Source organism: Spermophilus citellus (assembly GCF_964194105.1).
Source record: "Spermophilus citellus genome assembly, chromosome: 6".
NCBI lineage: Eukaryota > Metazoa > Chordata > Mammalia > Rodentia > Sciuridae > Spermophilus > Spermophilus citellus.
Genome location: NC_138187.1, coordinates 88437985 through 88457534, shown reverse-complemented (window position 1 = coordinate 88457534; position 19550 = coordinate 88437985). Strand labels below are relative to the sequence as shown.

At 46.4% G+C, this 19550-nt stretch overlaps 1 protein-coding gene across 3 annotated transcripts in view; it reads right to left on the bottom strand.

The window, feature by feature from the left end:
• The window catches only part of SFMBT2 (Scm like with four mbt domains 2), a 221244-nt gene extending 203866 nt beyond the window's left edge, over nucleotides 1-17378 (bottom strand). For 2 of the 3 annotated variants that reach the window (XM_081297166.1, XM_081297168.1), the window contains exon 1: nucleotides 17211-17378. The gene's annotated coding sequence lies outside the window, so the exon portion shown is untranslated. Of the gene's footprint in view, nucleotides 1-12709; nucleotides 12821-13583; nucleotides 13845-17210 lie in introns of those variants that run through there. The other variant, XM_081297167.1, reaches the window with a different exon arrangement.
• Between the last annotated feature and the right edge of the window lie 2172 nt (nucleotides 17379-19550).

The following is a 19550-nucleotide window of genomic DNA, read 5'->3' as shown; positions in this document are numbered from 1 at the left end:
TAACTTAGTCGCATCCACCAATTCACTTTATTTCGTCTAAAACTTAGATTCTTAAAAAAGTCCTCCCCAACCCTAAGGATATTAGAGACCTCACTCTTTGAGATTTCAGGTTTTACATATTTCTTTAAATACGAGGTGAATTTTATGCTCGCATATTTTTTGAGCTGCACCTCTGAGTTCCTCCTTTGCCCCGCCTCCCTATCCTGTTGGGTGTTTATATCCTGTCCTTATCAGACACTACATTCTTACATATCCAGGGCTACATTCCAGGGCACCAAACATTCATGTAAGTATGAGAAAAGTCAGAGAAACAGAACTGTAACTAGCATATATAAACCCCTTCATTAAGCAATAATTAAATCTGGGGTCGTTTAAGGTAGGTTTTTAGAGGGACAATGATTTCTGAATAGCTGAGGAGGACAAGCCCTAATACCTTTATCAACGCAGCACATTCTACTGTGAACAGAATATATCTCAAAGTGCACACAGGCAGAGTGTCAGAGACATTATCCCTTTTCTCCTATGTCTCCAGTAAGGAGTCACTGGCTACCCAAAAGACACTTCCCAGCTTTCCTTGCATTTAGATGATATCAAGTCTTTTAAGCTCTAGTCAGCAGGAAGTTTGCAGGACTAACATGCTGGGTGGGGCCGCAGGGTGCAAGGCGCAGCCCAGGGTACTCCTCCCACAGCAGAACCACCTGGAGAGCAAAATAGGTTGCTGCCCCCTAGATCTGGGGTGATGTCTGACTACCTGTATTTCTAACAGGTTGCCAGGAGATGCTGATGCTGATTCAGGGACTACACTTTAGAGAACCACGGCTTGCTACATGGACAGCAGAGTATATCAGGATTGTTAGAAAGATGAACGTAATTCTTCAATCACACGATAGCTACCACAAGTATACTAGAAAACACAGTATTTCTGCTAATTCACTTGAATATGAGGAAAGCAAGGTCAAATCTTCTAGAAATAGTTTTGCATAGGAGCCGCCTCATAGGATGCCAGTAATTTCAATAACTGTTTTAGAAAGCTAGGCAGCTTTCCCCTGCTGTGCAAAAAATACCTGAGATGATCCATTTAAAAAGACGAAAGGTTTATTGTGGCTCATGAATTCAGAGGTTTCCGTCCACGGCCACTTGGCCCTGTTGCTTTGGGCCTGTGGCAGCACAGTACACCATGGTGGGAGCAGCAGCCTCACTTCATGGCTGCCAGGAAGCAAAGAGAGAGATGGGAAGAGGCCAAGTCCCAGTATACCAATATGACCTCCAAGGGCACAGCCCCAGCAAACTAACTTCCTCTCACTAGGCCCACCAAACAATAGCCTAAACCAGCTTGTAAAGTTTCCATAAAAGTTCAGTAGAGTTACCGTGGTAGGAACTGATCATGTTATTCATGGCTAAGCCAGTCTCATAAGAGGTCTAAGTACATGAACAAGTTATTTTTTCCCCAGGCTTCAGTTGTCTCAAATATAAAAGAAAAGGCATTAGGTAACTTCAAGGACTGTTTCTCATTATTCCCTTCATGGCTAGCAGATGATGTTTTTTAATATCCTACTTATATCTGCATATAATTTTAAAAGCCAAATAAGTCTAAGACTTGTACACTGACCCTCCCCCTCTGAAAAAAAAAAAAAAAAACTCCCTGCCCTTCTCTCCCTCCCCCATTTCCCACTCCCTGAAGCAAATACCTCCCAACTCTCTTAACTCACTGCTTTGACCTTCATCTCCCTGACACTGAGTAACAGGGTACTTCTCAATTTCTTGGTCTCCAGGTGATGCCTTACTAGTCATGCCACCACCTCCCCTCCAACACCAGGCACCCTTCCCTCCTCCCAGATCTGACCACAGTTCCACATTGCTTGACGGGCCCCTGCGGAGCCATATACTGCAGTCACTCTTCCTGTCTTACCCAACATTTCCCTGGAGCTAATAGATGGTTTGTTTTCCCACATCTTTGGTTTTCCACATGCTTATCAGCCATTCAAATCCAAATTTTCCATTAACTGTCTCAAGTTCCTATCCATGAATTGAAGTATATAGGTATTTTCTTCATTTCCATTTGAAGCAGCATCTACCAGGACCTCCTTCCTGCTCTAATCCAGACCAGAGCTTCCATGCCCAGAACACGGGGTGTTACCTTGAGACTTCACTTCCCCTCTTTTTTATGGGATCTCCTATCTTCCTCCCTCTTGGGTCTCCCTCCTGTTAAAGCACATTCTCCAACAACAGTTTCCAAAGAAAGGAGGTATGTGCAGAACTTGTGAGGCCCTTGTATGGCTAAAAATGTCCTGGACCTACTTCCAAATTTTAACCAATAGTTAAGGTGGGTAAAGAAACCCTAAGTCAGAAATAGACCCTGCCTCAGAATTTGAAGGGCTTTCTCTCCATGCCCTCTACCTTGCATGGTGACAAGTCTGATACCGTCCTAAGTGCTGCATTTTTTTGATGGCCAGAAATCTTGGAAGGCTGTGTCTAGTGGCAATCTATTTGCTGGCTGGCAGGTGCTGATTGACTGACTCCTTTTAAACTGAACTGCACGTTCTTCCGTGCTGGGGGATTTCACGAAGTTACTGCTGATTTCCTCACCTCTATTTTCTCTTTCATTCTGATATCCCTTCATTCAAATGCTGAGCCTCCTTAATTTCCCCTTGTGCTTTCTATCACTCTATCTTTTCACTCCATCATCTGCAGTACTTCCTCAACTTTCTCTCTGGCTCTGATGTTAATGTATTTTAATTTCCAAAGGCTCTTTTGAATTCTCACATTATCCTCTATCGCACTATCCCACTCTTGTTAAGTGTCTATAAAATAGTCTAAGCCTCTTTCTCGAGGCTATGATTTTTTTTTAAGATTTTTCTTTTCTATAGGAAAAGCTGTTTTTCTCCCTTCATTAGTTTTGGTGCCCACCTTCTATGTGAGCCGCCTGCCTCAGCAACCAGTAATACTTCGTTGTCAGCGTATGTTTCAGAGTAGGGAATGGAAAGGCTGAGAGAATCTTCACACACTGCATGGCATTTGTTGATTATGGGAGCCACAGTTCAGAGGCCTGGAAACCCCAGGGACTTTAAGTCTCTGCTCTTTGCGTTGGGTACTTGATCAAAGTACCCAGAAAAGGACTGTCCCATATCCCAAAACAGAAGAACTGAAGGTCTTCCACCTACTGCTACTTTAGAATCAAGCATCCTGAAAACACAGTTTCATCCCCAAGGTTAACAAATACAAGTGAAAAGAAATCAGCCTCCCTCTGACATCCAAACCAATAAAGGCATAGCCAGCTCCAATTTCAGATCTGTGGGTCTAAGTCCATAAATGATCTTCTTTCTGTAACCTAGTTCTAATACATCACTGTTCCATCTTGATTACTTCTCAGTAGACAAAAGTGTCAAATTATTATTCTTCAACTGGAATCATCCAAACTCAGGTGGAAAAGTGAACCATCGTTGTCTGGTAAATAACAAAGCTACTTTATAGCATTAGAAATCACTCCAGTCTCCACTCATCAGGGCAGGTTCCCAAAGCCTTCCTGCCTGGGAAAGGCTCACTACAGATATACCATGACACCAGCTTCCAAACTGGTCTGCCTTTAAGTAGTGTGAGAAACTGGCACTTTTACTAATTAATAACATGCTCATAATTTCAGGCTTGCTACCTCACAGTTATTATTTTTCATTGACTCAGAAAAAAGATAATATTCTCCCAGTAGAAAATAAAAAGTGAAGTCTGAACTAAAAGCTTGTGAAATTCCAGACAGGCTCTGGCTGCCCTTGGAAATCGAGCATGTCTAAATCACCCTGAAAGCTGCCTCATTTCACACTCCAGGAATCTCAAAATGAGCACAGGAAACCTCATCTAAGACCTTTCAAAATATTTCAATCAAAATGGAAAATCACAAAGGACTCAGAAGGATGCACAACCAAATTTTGAACCAAAAATGGATCCCGGAAAAATCATGACTTCCGTTTTCCCAAGAAGCACATGCAAAAGAGCAGGGAATCCCAAGAGTCTCCGAAAAACCAGATCTGAAAATAACTCTGAAGATAAGAAGCAGTGCTGAGTGCCAGGCACTGTTATCACAGGCTTCCTTCTCCCTTCACCTCTCAGGGATCACTCTGCTAATAACGCCTTAGTAAGTCTCTCCGCCAGTTTCACCAGCCAACTTGGCCTTTCTAAGAAGAGACAGGTCCTGCCTCATTCCATCACCAGCTGAGATGAACTAATTGTTTGGGTGGAGGTTCCTGGAATTTTGCCATCCACCTTATGTTCAAAGCTTGATTTACCTTGATTAGGACAGCAATTGACTCACCATTTCTCAACCAGGCTCCACTGGTTTTCACTCAAAGTAGATTGAAATCCCACCACAAATTGCTGATGCTAATTTTTGATGATCAGATTCATACCTCAATAGCAGGAAATAAGATATGTTCGGGATAATAGGCATTTGACGAGTGAATACCAGGGCTGGAGGGAGCACCTGTTCCAGCACATTCTGTATCCTCTAATCCATGGTTTTCACTGCCACCTCTTAATCTCCCCCTCAAACAGCATATATTACAGGGAGTGTAAGGTGAGTTCGATCAGTTGTTCACAAAAGTGCAAAATAAGAAAAATAAGAGCCTTTCACATTACTTACTCAAGAGAAAAAAAAAAGCCAAATGCAGACCAGCTGGGCACTACCTTCAAAGTGCATTTATTTATTGATCATTTATCTGAAAGCTATTTATTTGCTATAAAGAAGAATGAGGCTGGGAAATACTCAATTAAATACTACTGCAGGTTGAGAAAACCATATTTGAAATGAGAGATATTCCAAAGGCCAGAAGTGTTTCAAGTTTTGCATTTTTCTTTCAGATTTTGGAAGATTTGCATATTCATAATGAGTTATCTTAGAGGTGGGACCCAAATTTAAACATGAAATTCATTTATGTTTCACAGATAAAACACCTTACATATATATAGCCTGAATGTGATTTTATACAATATATTTAATAATGTTTTACATGAAACACAATTTCAGGAGGTGGAATTTTTCCATTTGTGGTATCACACTGGACTCTCAAGAAGTTTCAGATTTTAGAGCATTTTGGACCTCAGAGTTTTTAGATTAGGGATGCTTACAATGTGTACAGTATCAAAAGTAACCAAAGTAGCAATCTAGGATTTCTTGTACTAGAAATTTCTTAGACCAGAAATTTACATCCAAATTTAAGTAAGCATAAGACAGCTCAGTCGTGGGATCTTATAAAAGGAGCATGAGTTTTAGAATTAGCACAGATGTCATCACCTGGGTTCTGTCATCTTGGATAACTCCAAACAGGATCTCCCCATTACCTACTTCGACTAAGAGGAACATTATAGCATCAACCCAAGCTAAGTAAACTTCATCCACAATAGATCTGTGTCTATTATGCACTATACATATCACATATAAGTCTTTTTGGTAAGCTAGACCATGTGTTATGTATATATGGTCAGGAGAACTCAGAATGTTGGGAAACTTACAAAGAAGTCTTCTATAAATTAGACAAGAATGGATAATGTCTAGTAATGAGCCGTCAACTTTCTGGGTAAATTTTATAAACTGATTGCTTCAAGACAAATACACAGAAATAGTGTACAAGAAACCAAAAGAAGCACTTCCTCACTCAGTCACCCAAAACCACCAATAAGAGGTACCAACCTTCCTCTGCAGCAATGGCCAGAGAGCAGCCCTGGCCTGCAGAGGTCCAGAGTCTAGCTGGGAAGCCATACAACTAGAGGGCATTGCAGGTGTTTATTTTATGGAGGGCATTTCAGGCATTTATTTTAATGCAAAAAAAAAAATGAACTTACATCAATTTTTATCAACTATAACACTTAAATGCATAGGAAGTTTACTCTCAGCAAACTTAAAATTTATGCAAAGTAAATAAAAACATTTGGAAAATGCATAGGACTTTGCGGGTGACAGCAAAGACAGAGTTACACAGTATGGTGACGTCACTTACCATGCACCAGCATGAGCCCCTGGCCTTTTAACCAGGAGAAACACTGTTCTCAGCTGCACACCAGAGGGACTGTTCTGGAAGCTCTTCACATCTCACCTCCCATTCAAGCTCATCAGAGAACCTGGGTTCTCCATTCCCTTCCTCATTAAAACTCCATGTACAGGGTAAAGGGAAAGATGTATCACAGGGGCTCAGGAAGGGAATGTTCACCATGGCCCGAGCTGGATCACTAAAGATTTCATGAAAGAGGTAGGTGTGAGCTCAGCCATGAGAAGACTACAGAGCTCCAACGTAGAAAGGGGGCATGAGGAGTCTGAAGTGCCCAGGCGAGGCAAGGGAGAGAGGTGAGGTCAGCCTCCAGGGTCCAGAGCCTCCACCCAGAATGGCCAGGAGACATCCAACAAAAAAGAGGACAGATGACAAATGGCTCTAAATGCCCAGGCTGGCTGTTGACAGACTTCATCTACTGGACTGTACAAACCCACTGTAGTTGGTGGTGGCAGAGGTGGGAAAGGAGTGTCCGGCACTCGACAGCTAGCAGGAAGAATGCAGCACATTTTTGAAGACAATGAAGCACAAGGACCCACCCAAGACTCCCAGGCGCTGTCACTACTCCACATAGAGCCATCTCCTCCTCCCAGCAGAATATCAGCGCTTCCACTGGCGTGTTCCACTCCACAGTCAGTTATTTTTCAATAATAGGGCTATAGAGAGTCAATGACGGAAGAGACAAGCAAAGAAAAACAAAAGTTGCTCCACAGCCATCAAGACCTATGAAAATGATGGCATCCAACTGTTAGCCTCTCCCAACTCAAAACTGGGGACGCACACTTGGCAGGGATTAGATACATGAGGGCAGGAGGCATCAAAGGCTCTTGAAATCTGTCAGCTTCAATAGGAAACCACCAGCAGCTGCATTCTGCTGAACTCCTTTTTCTTTTTAATTAGCACATGGACATGAATGCTTCTCAGAAGAGCTGGCCTGGCTGAAGGCCGCCTCCTCCCTCGCTCCCTCCTCCACTCAGTTAAGCAAAGCCCTCTCCTTGGAAACTCGCCTGCCATCAAGTAAATGCCTCAAAAATCAACATCTCTGCCATCCCTTAAAACACCTAAGAACTAAGTCTCTTAAACACACACCTCTCTTACACTGTTGGGACTTTAAAAGATTTTTCTTCATTGGGCTGAATGGAAAAGTAAGGCCACAGGTTGCAAGTGAGACGAATAAGGACAAACCCTGCAGGATAAAGTCTGCACCTCCCAAACACTATATTCATGTTGACCTGTCAGTATAAATCCAAGCAAAGAAATCCAGGCAGCAGCGCTAGCACAACATGATCCACCTGACAGCTTTCAAATGGCAGAGGTGAGCTTTAAAACCTCCCAATTGCTTAAAAATAAAAGAATATACATTAGGAAGAAATAACTATGGCTAAAGTATAAGTACATGAACTTTCACTTAGGGAGTCAATACCAACAACATTAATTAATAAAAGCAGCATGGTTGCCCTCTGAGTTTCTTATCCTTGTGACTATTCTTCACCTCTGCCTTCCTTTGCAGGTTAACTATCTCAGGATCAAGCCCCATTCTCACTCCATAACTCCTTCCTAAGACTCTCTCCCACTTCTCTGCCTTTAAAAAAGCTCAGCCAGTTTTTTACCTGCAGAAACAAATGCAACCATCACCCCAGTACAAGGTCAATTTGGGCAGTGTGCTTTTCGCTCTATCCTCTTTTTTGGGGGGGTGGGGGACATCCTTCTGCAGCACTGCATATATGGTGGGCAGCGGGGTGGGGGGAAATTCTCCAAGTTCTCCCCATAAGCAATGCATCTCTTTCAGGCACAGTAACAACTTCTCGGCTGCTTAGAACAGTCTCCTGCAAACTTTAACTGAAGAGCTTTAACTGAAGAATTCTTAAATAAGCCACGCACCAACTGGTGCCATCTATATCCAGTGGCAAATCCGCTTTGCTGTTGCATGCCCAGTGAGTGGCTCTGTTGGTATACAGGCCAGACAACTGCTACCGAATATGTAACATTAAAATCATACCCACTCAGAGGAGCAGCAGCTTATGGTGCAGCCACAGCCAAGTCCAAGAACCACACCACACACAACCAATCCCAAAAATGGCACAGAAATGGCATCAAGAAACCCCGATCACAAAGATATGAATCTCTTAAGGGGGCAGATCCCAACTTGCTGAGAAATATGCATTTTGCCAAGAAGCACAAGAAGGGCCTGAAAAAGATGCAGGCTAACAACGCCAAGGCCATGAGTCACATACTAAGGCTATCAAGACCCTTGTAAAGCTTAAGGAGGGCAAGCCCAAGATGCCAAAGAATGTCAAAGTATGATCGCCTTGCCTTGCTTTCCCATCACAAGTACAGGAAGCTTGCTTGTATCCACATGGCCAGGGATTGCAGGCACTGCCTGTCAAAGGCCAAAACCCAAACCCAAGCCAAGACCCAGCTGCAACTCCAACTCCAGTATCAGCTCCAGCTCCAGCTCCACTCCCAAAGGTGCCCAGGTCCCTGCAAAGGCTCAATATAAATGCCTCTGTGAATGTGAGGACCAAAGGACTGGTGTAACCCCTGAGTCCCTATCTACAGAGACTGGTGACCTCCTGTGTTGTTTGTATAAATAAACCCAGAGGCAGGAAGAAAAAAATACACACACACACACACACACACACACACACACACACACACATATCTCCATTCAGAAGAAAACGTCCTTTCCAATCTGGAGATGGAGAAAAAGAAAAATGCAAACTCAAATGTGGCTTCTGCAATCATTAAGCATATACCTTGAGTCAAAGAGATTTTTCTTTAATAAAAAGTGTATTTGTCACAAAGTTGTAAGAGTAAACATGACTTTTACCTTTTAAAGCAAATTTTTAAGATATATATGCACCGACCAAGAATTCTATTAGGCCATTCATCACAAAGAAAATCAAAAATAGGGGATGTTTAAAATTAAAGTGACTTAGCTAGGGCCACACCAAAACACTCTGAACTCTTGCGCTTTCAGGATGTGGTTCATACTAACCATCAGGCCACAGTTTAGTGATAAGTTAGTGATTAGTGACTTAGTACACGTCCTAAAATAAGGTCAAAAGGTGACTTCGACAAAAATTCAGCCACTTGATTTGACAACATTGAACTTTTCCTCCAGTTTAAAGAAGTGAAATTAATTTCCATTCACAAAGAATAAAGGCCCTTTTATTCTCCAGCCTCATAGCCTCAGGATAATCAGGCCAGGAAAGGGGTCTACAACTCACCCACGAGACCAAAGGGCAGGCACAGGACTGGTGTTTACATGGGGCTCCCAAAAAGAACAGTGTGTGGTTTTTGTTTTCCGTTTTCTACATGAGAAATAATCCAATAAAAGGCCCAAAACTGCCACTGGATCAAAAAGATGGTCCCCGTCGGTGGCGATACTACTTATGGGAAAAACCCCAGCTCTCCTCCTAGGCCTGCTTGCAATTTCTCCACCTCCCCCAGACTTGTGGACTTCTAAAACTTATTCTTGCCCACATTTAGTGGGGAAAGAAATGGATTTATATTAATGCCACTTATTTTATAATCAAGATGCAATTTCAAAAATTCAACACATTTCAAATCTTTAATGGTTGATCCTTCTGGAGATAAATGGCCTCTATCCTTACCCAGGGGCACTGATTATTTTCAGTTCCTTTAAAAACAGTGATTTAAGCTTCATTTATTTAAGAGCTCCACTCTACCAGGATCATTTAAATTTAACACAAAAAGAAAATGCTCTAATCATATTCCATTTCAAAAATTAAACACTAATGACAAACTGTTTGTATGGCCCTATGTAACATATCCAAAGACTCAATTTCCTTATCAATAAAACAAATATCACAGCAACCACCCATAAAAATTAAATGATTGAATGCCATTCACATTCTAGGTACAGTGTCTCACACATCAATCAAAGATGCCAGCCACCCTCTCAAGACAATGAAATACACCAGGATTGAGATCCCAGCTCTCTCTTACTGGCTACATCCTCCTGGACAGGTTCCTCCAGCTCTTTAAAGCCTCAGCCTCCTCTATAAAATGGGGGTGATAAAATTCTCATTAGAAAGATGAAATACAAATATAAAGCAATAAGAGTGGCAGACAAAGAGAAGGTATTTAAATAAGCAGCTGTTATTTATATTTCTGAAAGTATTTGAAGAAGGGCTAGGGTTGTGGCTCAGTGATAGAGAGCTTGCGAAAGCATGTGTGAGACACTGGGTTTGATCCTCAGCACCACATAAAAATAAATAAATAAAATAAAGGTATTGTGTCCATCTACAACTAAAAACATTAAAAAAAAAAAAAAGTATTTGAAGAAGCTGGGTACTCTGGCCCACACCTATCATTCCAGCAACTGGGACGGCTAAGGCATGAGGGTCACAAGGGCAGCTTAGTGAGACTCTGTCTCAGAATTAAAAAAAAAAAAAAATTGAAAAGGGCTGGGGAGGTTGCTCACTGGTAAAGGAGACTTTGAGGAACCTACACCTTGCATTTCACTCTTATAAAGTGGTTCAGTGCATATGTATGTTTTGATTGAAGTGGAGAAAAAAAGAAGAAAAGTTGCTAAATTCAATAGGAAGCAGAAAAGGTACACTTTAATATCTTTTGTATATTTTTCTCAGCCACTAAAATGCAGGAAAAAATTCACTGGATAAAAACTGCCCCCTCCCCTCATCACACAAGCCCGACATGGCTCTTGTCTAATCACAGCTGCCAACATTATCTGCCCTACTTTGAACAATTCACCAAAGGCTTTAACAACAAGTGGCTGTATCTACCAAAATGTGTCCTTTCTGTTTTTTCAGGGAGGAAAAAAAAAAGAAGAAGAAGAAGAAACAGAAAAGCACAATGGATCCTTTCTTTAATCAATGTCCAAAACATCAATCTCATCACATGCGGGGAAGCCTATCAGTGTGGTCTCGTGGATAACACAAGGGACCCTAACTAGCAGTACATAGTGAAGCATTAGCACTCAAGAATTCACCACAGATGGGTAAAGTATGGTGGTGTCTTTTCTTTGAACACGGATGAACTGATAATGCAAAACCAAATCTAAGAAATTTATTTGATAACCTTAGATGAATTATTTAACATTCCTCATTAATATGTAAGTTCTAACCAGAGCATCTTCCCTTATTAACAGCATACAGTATTGCCTAGTAAACATTCCTGTTTACACTAACTTAACACAGCCAACACATATTTTCCTTAAGAAGTGTCCCAGGAAATTGTTACTCTTACAAAGAGAGAAAGTGCTACCCAGTGGCCAAATTCAAAGACATGAAACGGAAAACCTTGAGCTTCCCAGAGACCTCTTTCTCTCCGAGGTTACCAATAGGCTACAGTCACCCACCTACACTATAACATTAACCAATGAGGTCCAAACATCTTCCTATCTGTGATGGTGGGCGCAGAGTGCTATTTGGAATGGGCCCTGCTCGACCCAGGGATTAAGAGTAATCCAGTGAGATATTTTTTCATGGCTTGCATTCAAAGAGATGCCAGTTTAACTCAGCCCAGGCCACGAGGCCACCAGTCAGGTGTGAAGCTACACATGCACACGCCTCAATTTTCTTTCCAGCCCACCTTTTCCACAATACAAAGGAAAACGTGGCCTTGTGTGGAGCCTCCAGGACTTAATAATAACAGCACTTTCCTTCTGCAGTGAACTTCACCAGTTGCTTTCACAAGCATCATGTCACACAACTGTCACCTATGGCCAGTCGTATTTTCACTATACTCTGGGGACATGAGTCCAGAAGAAGTATCACAGGGGCATGAACATCAGCAGAAATGTACTGAATCACACAGGGTTTTGTCTGTTTGTTTGTTTCCCAAAGAGAAACATGGAATCACTGAGTGACATTCCAATCAAATCCAGTTCTTTTGTAAATAAGAATGCTGAAGCTGTGTTCAGTGGTGCACACCTGTAATCCCAAGGGCTCCAAACTAAGGCAGGATGATTGCAAATTCAAAGCCAGCTCCAGTCTTAGGGAGGCGGTGCTAAGCAACTCAATGAGACCCCATCTCTAAATAAAATGCAAAATAGGGCCGAAGATGTGATTCAATGGTCCAGGTCCCTAAGTGCAATCCCCGATACCCCCCAAAAATGTTAAAAAGCTAAAACATCTGTCCCAGGTCACACAGCTAAACACACCACCTCTGAAACTAAAAGCCAGGCCTTCTGATGTTCCCCTCTCTTCCTTGTTGGATCCCCGTACCACCAATCAAATGCACACATTGAATTTTTGGTTTGCTGTACCAAGGATAACTTCCCTAAATTTTTAAATTTGTAGAATGGAGACAATAAGTTGCTGCCAAAGTAATGCAGATTTTAAAATAGTTAGAAAAACCACAAAAATGTCTAATCAAGTACAGATCCCAATATCATTTTGGTTAAAAAAAAAAAAAAAAAAAAAAACTTTAGGAGTTCCTAGGTTAGAGCAGAATAAAAACACCTCATGACCCCCTCACCATTACATGAACTCTAGAAATTCCAACTAGTAAAACACAAAGAGAGGAAATGTTGTCCAAACCTATTATGCCAAAACTGGAGGTCATTCAAATCTCACAGTGGACCTTTCTTGTTAAAATTACTTTTTTTAAAGGCGAAAAAAAATTCACTCTGATGAAAAACTTATTAACCTAAAGCGTAAGCTCTGTAAAGTTTGAATTTTCATTACCTGGACTTCTTAGACCCTGTCAGCAGCCTGTATCAACTAAATAATCTCATGGACTTGCGCTTAAAGAGATGTCTCCGTCACTTAATATTTCTTCTGAGTCCTTTAAGGGCACTGGCATGTAAAGAAAAATGAAAAAAAAATGCCACCTTAGTGGACAGAAAAGGGATTTGATGAGAATTTAATACTTCCAGAGAAGTCTTACAAAAAGGAACAGGGAAGACTCAGGAACCTAGTCTGCTTTCCGCTCCACCTTCTTGTCAAGCTAGTCATTTATACCTACAAAGGCTTTTAAAAAATAAAAATAAAAACAGTCCACCATTTCTGCAAGAACGAAGAGGAAAAAATTCTCTGACCAATTACTCCCATCATTAGGGAAATGCATCTCCCCAGGGGTTGTGTGTTTGAGGATCAAGGTGCCAGTATTCCAACTGGAAATGGGAAATCTTCAGTTCTCATCTCAGCAGGTCTTGGCTAGCACTTATGGAGTGGCACACATCAAAACAGGGTAACAGGGTGCTTGACAGCTCCTTTCCCTAGGATGGGGGCTGCTGAAACCCCCTGCCTCTGGGCAGTGTTTTACACTCGCTCAGGAATGGGTCCTTTAGGGCCTGGAGTCTTAGGGTCCTTGGGCATTTCTCCAGCCCCCCCAGCAGGCAGGCGGCTTGGTCCCAACAAATGGGCTAAGATAAAGATCTGAGACGGTATTTATTTATGGCAGGGAGGAAGCAGTGTGTGTGCAAATTTAATGCTTAGTAGGGAAAAAGTAGCAGATCTCCTATCTCAAAAGAGAGCCTGGCCAACAATTCCTTCTGACCACCAAGGTCTCTTCCCTCTCCCTCCTCCTCCCCCTTACCCGCTCAGTCTCTCTCCTTACCCCCAACCGCCTCCCCAGGAAATGAGGCCGAATTTCTGAGCCTGTTTACGCTTTTCCTCCGACCTGGTGGAACCTGGATCCATTCACTCCGTGTAGACACGCCAATCGGTCCCCCCAAGTCCCCTGGCTATCGTGCAAGGGGAGAAGGGTGGGGGAGAGTGGTGGGCTGCGGTGATGGTTCCGGATCCAAGCGATGCGGGCCCTCGTCTAAAACGGTTTCCCACCACTCGGCTCCGGATCCGCCGCGGCTGCGCGGCTGAAGCCCTCCGACTGCGGCGGGGGGCGGGGGGGGGGGGGCGCGCGGGCCGGGGAGTCCAAACCCTCACCCTGCGCGGCTAGATACAGGCAGGCGAAGCAAGGGGGCGCAGGGATGGGCGAGAAGTCCGAGGACCGCACAACGGGGCAGCGAACGTTGCCTTGCCTTCCCAGAATGCCACCCAACTCTAGAAACCCACAGATCCCGAAAATTCCGAAAGCGAAACTGCGAGCAGATCCCAGAAGTTTGGGAATGGTCTCCCAGGCTTCCTGGCGTCGTCTCTGGACTGCTGGACACTGAAAACGCAATCAAGGACGAGCACCAGTGGCAGTGGCCATCGCTCCGCACGGCGACCATTCACGTGCCCTCGTATTTTTATCCCTAAAAGTCTCCAGCCCCAACTGATGGAGCACCCCAAACCCCCTCGGTGCTGGGGCGGTAGTCGGCTGGGCTCCTGCAGCTTCTCAGTTCCTCCCTCCTCCCGCTCCTACCCACAAAAAAAGAAAACTTGGGCCCTTCGAGAATCCTGTGGAATGTTCTTTGTAATCGACTGTATACTCGCGTCCACCGCCCGGCCCGGTGCAAAATCGTGGGTTTCGGGAGTTGGAGTGGATTGTGCCCTTGTCAGCGGCGACGTCAGGAGGACGAGGGGAGGGGTACGCAGCTGAAACTGCAGTTTAGCAGGCAGAGCCATTTTTGTATGGTCTCCACCTCAGCGGAGCCCACGGAAGAGCTTGTCCCCGGGAGGACGCGCCGAAGCGCAGGCTGGAAGGGCCGGGGACGCGCCGCGCGCTCCGTCCCCGGGTGGGGGTAGGGGGGGTGCGTCTGGGTTTGCGTGTAGCCAGTCGCTCAGCCTCACAGCCCAGGTGGGAGGGAAAACCTGCCTTGGGGTCTCCAATCCCCGTGCTGATTGCCCCTACCCGCCACCTCCCCTATACCGCTAGGGAACCAGACCCATCGACTCCCCAGCGTCCATCTAAGTGACCCTGTAGCGCACCCCCTCCTTGTGGGCCCCTTTAAATGCCCTGAGACGATGTTGCTGCGGTAACTGTAGACCTAGCCAACACTATCCTTTTAACCATATCATTTAAAAACGTCTCCCGGCTCTTGGCCACTGCACGATCGGAAGACGGTTCCCTGGACCTGCCCTCGCCTAGCTCTGGAGAAATCGTGCGACCACCGCGTGGCTCCCGCCCCCCTTCCCGGGTCTTTTCCGCTGGCACTGCCGCGCATCCAGCGCACGGCCGCTGCGTCCTGGACACGGGCGACCTCTGTCGGGGACCTCTGTTCCTAACTAAAACGACGTTCCCGCATTCAGGGTGACTCTACTCCGAGCTCGTGCTTGCTAGCGTTCCTTAAGACTTCCCTAACTGGCTCTGGTTTTGTGTCCAAACTGCATTCCCAGATCCTCCCAGGCCCAGTAAGAGGGCTTTTCCAGAGCACTTCGCAGCCTATTTACACCCCAAGGATAAAGCCTTGCCCACGCTCCCGCCAGTACTGGAGGCGCCCCTCTAGGCTTGCCTTCAGTGCCCAACCTGAGCAAGGGACAATTTCCTCCCAGAACGCCGTCCCTCACCCCCCACATTCCCTAAAGCGCCAAACCCAAAACTCAACAGGGCAAACCCTCACACTGACCCTAAAACGCCTTTCGGCTGAGGTCCGCGTGCCCCCACCCAAGTACTCCTGCACTTTCGTCCTCCGCACACCCGCAATGGTCCTTAACTTCCCACCCGAGCGCGAAGCAAAGGGAAGCAAGAGCCCACCACTAAATGCAGCACACACAAAATCCCACTGGCGTCTGCAGTCCCACTGCACCCAATACTCTGGACAGTCCTTTTAATAAGCACCTCCTTGCTCCATCTAATCGAGGGTTTACTCGCACAGGAGCACAGGATCCAGCACACAGAGGGAGAGAGCGAGCTTGTCTCCTAGAAAGCCAAAATAAATCATTCCGTCTGCCCTCATGTATTTTGCACCACGTGTCAGCAGTTTGTCACGTCAAATCGTGGCAGGGTCTGGTTCCGCGACGCACAAACATACATTTAGGGTGGATCTCTGTAACACCTCCCCCAGGCAACTGCACCTACAAGGTGTGTACACTAATCCACAGACACTCATGGCAGTTGCGCTTGGATGCCCTCGTCCCGGCCAGAGGCACCCCTCCACCTTTTACCCACTAGCAATGGACTTGACACATAGACTCTAGCCACGGAAAAAAACTGGGGCAACTCGTTCCCTTTCTTTTTTCCCACTTAATTCGCTAAAGCGGATCCTGGGGTAACCAAAGAGAGTCGAAATTCAGGCGTGGCCACTTCAGTTGGGTTTTTTCCCACCTCAAAACCTTTATTTTCAGTTTTTAAAAGCCACCTTAGCCCGCCATATTGAAACCGGCACCGTGTCTAAAGACTCCTTCCCTGCTGTTGCTGCGCTTCCAAGAAACACAAGTACAAATGGGGCTCTGGAGGTGCATCTGGCCACCCGAATCAACCTCTTCCCACCCCAAAGAATCTCCCTCCCCTGGCTAATCCCCTTCCACCCGAACGGGTGGAAATCAATAAATATATCTAGCAGTTCGTACAGTTGCTTTTTGGAGAATTTCAGCAAGACATATGCATATTTAAAAATAAACTCCAGAGCCTGATTGGGTAGTAATTTTGAGAAGAGGTCTAATAAGAGTAGACAAAACCCCAAGTGACATGATATTACTTTAAGGGGGGGGAAAATGAACAAAAAGATCATCCTCGCTGGAGCACGCTCCGAAACTACTACTGGCAATTTCATTTCAGTGACACAGGCAAATGCCTCCAAGGGGCGATTCCAAATGTCTGAACGATGTTTTTCCCCTTTGCTTATCTCCAGTCTCCCCTCCCCACCACCTCCTTTCTCCCCACCTCCCCAAACCTCCAAACACACACCAAAAGGGGTCTCGTGTGCGGAAGAGACTCGGGAGCGCAGGGTAGTAGCATAGACTGCTTCGTCGCTAAAATGAGTGCACAAACGAGAAGGGTAGGTGGCGGGAGGGGACAGGCTGCACTCGGGGGAAGGAGGACACTTTGCAACTCTGGACCGACTCCCGCACGGCCGGGCTTTTCTGAGCCCAGGAGTCTCGGGGGAAGGCGACAGAGGAAGCAAAAAATGACAACCCAGAGCGCAGAGAGGAGTTTGAGGCTTCGCTCAAGTGCTGTCGCTTTCTTCTCCAGCCCTTCTCTTTGGCTGTTTTTCTCCTTCCTCCCCCAACACCCACCAGGCTTGCTTAGTCTTCCCTTTTTTTCACCCCGCGAAGCTAGCAAAAAGACGCTGACCGGCGCACTCAACCTGCGGGCCGGAGGTCTGATCGCGGGCCGAGGGCAGTAGCTGGAGCCGCGTCCTACCTGATGAAGTTTGTTCCGCCCTCGGCGGGGACCCTGGCCCCGGAAGTCTCCGGAAAAGGCGCCGGCCTCGCTCGCTCGCCCGCCCTCGCCTCCTTGGTTCACTCGCTCCCTGCCGGCCGCCTCCCTCGCGCGCCGGCTCGGGTCCCTCCAGCTCCCACTACAGCCTCATTCCAATATGGCATCCTCTCTGTGCGCATGCCCGGCACTCTTTTTTAAGATTTTTTTTTTTTCTGTGCAGTGAACTCCTTCAACGACCTTTTCCAGCGCTTGCAAAATGTCTTAAGCCAATTAGCCTGCAATTCGTGATCAACTCCTTCCTCTGCCCCCGTCGCGACTTGCCCTCCGCTCTTAAGTACACAGACACCCTCCCACGCCAGCACAATTCACGCCACGAGGCTCCCTCCAGCCCTCTCCCCTCCCTCCTTTCCTTTAGCTCCCTCCATACACGATCTGTAGAAAGTTCACATTGCTAGCATTTCCGCACACCCATTTGCAGCGACAACTGTACAAACTCCACATTTCCTTGTCCGCTGTTTTGTTTTCTGGGTTTGCGATCCCTCTGTGGACCAAGTGCACAAACTTGCGCTTTATCCGCCCGAGATCGTTCAAAGTGGGGAGAAATGCAATCCCAAGAACCACTCGGCCCCGCCCGCTCCACCTTATCCTGCTATTAAATCGAGACTTTCTATAGGGATTTTAATGTTTCCTGATTTTTTGCGGAGGACAGGCGAGGACTGGGAGAGGTTTTCTAAGGGAACTTGCCCCAAGGGCCAGGAAATTAAGTTGGGGCTGTTGGAGAGATCTGCCTGGCGGGACGCTGGTAACAGGGATCACCACGCGTCTCGTGAGGCACCTGGTCAGGACTGGTTCTCATCGGATGGGGGGGGGGGGGTGGCAAGAATCCCTGCCCGAGCCCGAGGTGGGGGAGGGGGAGAGTGGCCCTCGGCCATCGTCTGGAGTGCAGCCCGGTGTTGAGCTGAACGTCTACGGGACCCGTGGACATTTTGTTCGGTACATGGTAGGAGGATATTGAGGAGCTCCCCAGGCCTTGGGCACAATAGATGGGCAAAGTCAGAACGAAATGTCCCCATGCGGAAAAGCTGGCGACACCCTGGTAGGCAAGACCGACAGTTTAGGACGAGGGCATTGCCTTAACTGGGGGGCAGCTGGTAGATGCTGGTGTGGGGCTGGATTATATTCGCCTAGAAAATAGAGAACGGACACTTTTGCTCTGTAAAATTTCCCACTCTCCGAATTCCTAGTCCAACTATCTCTCTAGAATTCCTCTCGCTGTAAAATCCCGCCCCTCCCCCCAAACCAGAGAGTCTCCAAGGCACCCATAGGTTTTCCTGCCTTTCCTAGCTCTGCCAACCCACTACGGTCCTGGGCCACCTCACCGTGGTCCCCTAAGAAGAGGTGGACTATCCAAAAGGCTGGAGATGGCCGGTGGAGTGAGGGAAACGGGGACTGATGGCTCAGTACCGGTCCCAAGTAAGTGCTCTCTCCGATGGCTGGACCTGAGCTGATCTAAAAGAACAACGGAGAGATGTGCCCAGAAATTACTCTCAACACTCTGCGACCCACCGGAGGACACTGCCAACAAAAAGATTGGAGGAACGGGGAGATCCAGGGCGGGCGGTAGCAGCCACGAGGGCCCACTCACCACCAATCTAGAGAAATCCCATCTCCTTACAACTTAGAGAAGTCTTTGTGACGTCTAAAGCGCCTTTCCTCCGCCTGTCACTCCTCCTTTTGACACAAGAGCCACCTGAGACCTAAAAGAGAGCCACTAGGTTAAGGTTGCGTGCTGCGCGGCACAATTTAAACACCAACATTACTCCACCACCTCTGCAGCTTCCCACCGTCCAACTCTTTCTTGGAGACACTAAATCATATCCCTGAGCACTAGGCGCCTGAAGTTACCAAAGGCAAAGACTCCTCAAATCAACCGTCCCCGGTTCCTGCACATGAATCTCCCCACCTGCACCCTGGGAACTGCCTCCTTCAGAATCCCGAGGTGGTTCCGGTGGACCCTGATGTGAGCAACTTAAGAATCCAGAGTGTAAGCTCCAGACACTCTATGGGACTCTAAGCCCTGGCCAGGTCTCAGACACCCGTCATCTCTTCTCGCTTCTTCCACTCAGGAGGGAGAGAAGGGGGCGGGGAAGGGACAGTGTCATCCCTCAAGGACGTACAGCATGGAAATCCCAGCCTGCAAACCAGCCTTGGAGACTCGTGTCACCGCCTTAGGCACAGCCCAAGCGCTAGGCGCGCCGCGGTAGTAATGGCCCCGAGCGCAGATCCTCTGCTCCAACTCCCAGGAGCTCAGGCTTGGGGCGG